Below are 3,005 nucleotides of genomic sequence, written 5' to 3' on the forward strand. Positions count from 1 at the left end.
ATGGGAAGAGAGACAATCTAACCAAGACTGCCAAAAAACACTGACTAGAAAGAATGAGTGTTCAACTAACACAGTTAAAAAAAAACAGTATTTATCTTTTTTCATTTGTTAAACACTGAGAGAAAAGCTGACTTTCTTCATGTATGTGGTATGTGACAGGTCAGATATAAAAATAGATGTATTCTATCTCAAAGTAATATGCCTCTTTTTATCTAATCTCTTTGAGCAGCAGAATATCACCTCACTCGTGTGGAATGCAATGATAAGGGTCCAGAAATAGGTCTTTTATTAGTGCCACTGCCAGCTTACAAGAAGTGACTGCTTTGTAGTGTGACTATTCTATTTTAAAATGTACATTACCATTCATTTGGGTTTAAAATGTTTTTGTCTCTCATGTTTCTTATGTTCACCAAGGCTGCATTTATGTAATTGAAAATACAGTAAACAGTTATATTGTGAATATCACTACAATTGATATATTTTTAAACTGTAATTTATTCCTGTGATGCAAAGCTATATTTTCAGCATCATTACTCCAGACTTCAGTGTCACGTGATCCTTCAGAAATCATTTTAATACGCTGATTTGCTGCTCAAGAAACATATTATTATTTTTATCAGCAATGTTGAAAACAGTTGTGCTGCTTAATATTTTTTTGTGGAAACCATGATACAGTTTTTCATGATTCTTTGATGTTTCCTTTCTGAATAATAGTAATTTCTTTCAAATAATAAAACCCCAAACGTTTGAATGGCAGTGTAACTTTATTAATCTCATATTGGTATTCTATTATACACATATTCTACTTTGTAAGAAGGAAAGGTTTCGTAATGTCACGACTATTGTAGAAATATTAATTAGTAACTCTTTCACATAACGGACAATATCATATAAACTCATTAAAAAGTCATTAACAGAGATTATGTGTAACAGATAATCATTTGATGTACAATCAAATATAAATATATTTCATGCTCTTTGTTAGAACTGGAATGTTTTAGTATTATCTGTTTTTATATTATAAATTATTATATGGTGTAATTTCATTTTTGTTGATTTTATTGACGAAAGCCATAAGAATTACCCAATCACCATTACTCAATAAATAAAATAAAACTTCTATTTAAAAAAAAACGAATTAAAATAACTACTGAATTCCTCTAAAATTACTTTACAACGGGCTTATTTCCAATGCATGCTTGTATGTAAAATATTTACATTACAACACAAATTACCATGCCATGGATAGACATAAAAATCAAATGTTTGAATTCTACTTACACAGGTTATATAAGAAAACTTTTTCTGGAAATGATGCTTTCACCTCTGTCCAGCTCAGGGTCCTGATGATGTCCATTTCTGACCCTCTTTGGTGAGTTTTTATATACTGGGCAACACACACACACACACTCACTCATAATTTCAAGAGGCCATGCTGACATTCAAATTAGTCCATCCTCCTAAATTAACTGCTGACAATACACAAATGCAATGTAGATGCAGCGGCCTCCAATCCCGAGCTCAGATATTCTACAAGCACCACAACATTTGTTCAGCACTTTAAAGGCTTGAGTGCACAGCTCAGTTTAACAACTGTGCACAATGTGAGAAGTTCACAGGCTGAACAGCCGAAATATTGTGAAACTTAGGCTGCATATCAGAGGCGGACAAAGTACACAACTCCATTACTTGAGTGAAAGTACAGATACTGCTGGTCAAATATTACTCCATTACAAGTAAAAGTTGTAAAGATAGATTTTTACTTAAGTAAAAGTACTGAAGTACCAAAAGTAAATTTCCTTTTTTTATGTCAATGCACTGTTTTATTATTGTTGTATGTTTCATGTAGCCCTACAAGAGTGATTACTGATAAACTGTCTGAAAGAAAGACACCCACTGACTTTCAAAGCGGCTAACGACTTTCTACTTTGAGGATCTTGATAGAAATGTAGTGGAGTGAAAAGTACAATATTTGTCTTTCAAATGTAGTGAAGTTAAAGTCATAAGTTTCCAGAAAAAATTATACTCAAGTAAAGTACAGATACTCAAAAAGTGTACTTAAGTACAATACTCAAGTAAATGTACTTAGTTACTGTCCGGTTCTGCTGCATATACACAAAATGTTCTGGATGACTGAATTTTAAAAATGTTTTTTCCCCCCCTATAGTCTAATTGCAGTTATTTTTTTGTTTTGGATGACTATCCAAAAGAACAGTCTGTACTTTACCAGCATAATTTCTATAACTATTTTGTATCTGATGCATCGAATTGCACATATTCTGAAAAATTAATAACTTTTAGACTTATTAGTAACAATATTTCTCCCCAAATATTTAATTGAATAATTATTTTAATTATTTGTCTTATTTCTTTAGTTATTTTTAATTCAGTGGAATATGAATGGAATTATTAGCCAAAATGACGGATAAGCTCTTTGGCAGTGGTGGAAAGAGTACTGAAAAAATATACTCAAGTAAAAGTACCATTACCTTCCAAAAAATGTAGTGTGAGTAGAGTAAAAGTACTTGTCCAAAAAACTACTTGAGTAAGAGTAAAAGAGTAGCCTATTTAAAAGTACTCATGAGTATTGAGTAGTGAGTACTGAGCTGTGGATTCTACCCCCTCATAATAAACACTGTACACCGCAATTGATACATTTTAAAAACATTGTACATTCTGTAATTCACATGATCTTATTTGTCATAAAGAATGAAGAATATCTATCATCCAGCAGTTTTAATTTTGACTGCAAACTCTTTAAAATACATCAAAACAGCACGGAAACAGTATTCAGTTGAAGAAAAGATGAAAGTTATTCTCAGTACAATCATCCCCATTTAAATCATAAAGTTTGAAAAAATAGATTTAAAATCATGTGTAAGGCCACTGAGACAGCATATGCTGTTGTTGCACATAAAATATTAATGTTTAGAACAGTGCAAATACAAACACCATTAGAAACTCATAGTTCAGCATCACACACCATGATATGGGTTAAAATGAGA

This window comes from Sinocyclocheilus anshuiensis, unplaced genomic scaffold, assembly GCF_001515605.1.
Source record: "Sinocyclocheilus anshuiensis isolate Anshui unplaced genomic scaffold, SAMN03320099.WGS_v1.1 scaffold579, whole genome shotgun sequence".
Classification (NCBI taxonomy): domain Eukaryota; kingdom Metazoa; phylum Chordata; class Actinopteri; order Cypriniformes; family Cyprinidae; genus Sinocyclocheilus; species Sinocyclocheilus anshuiensis.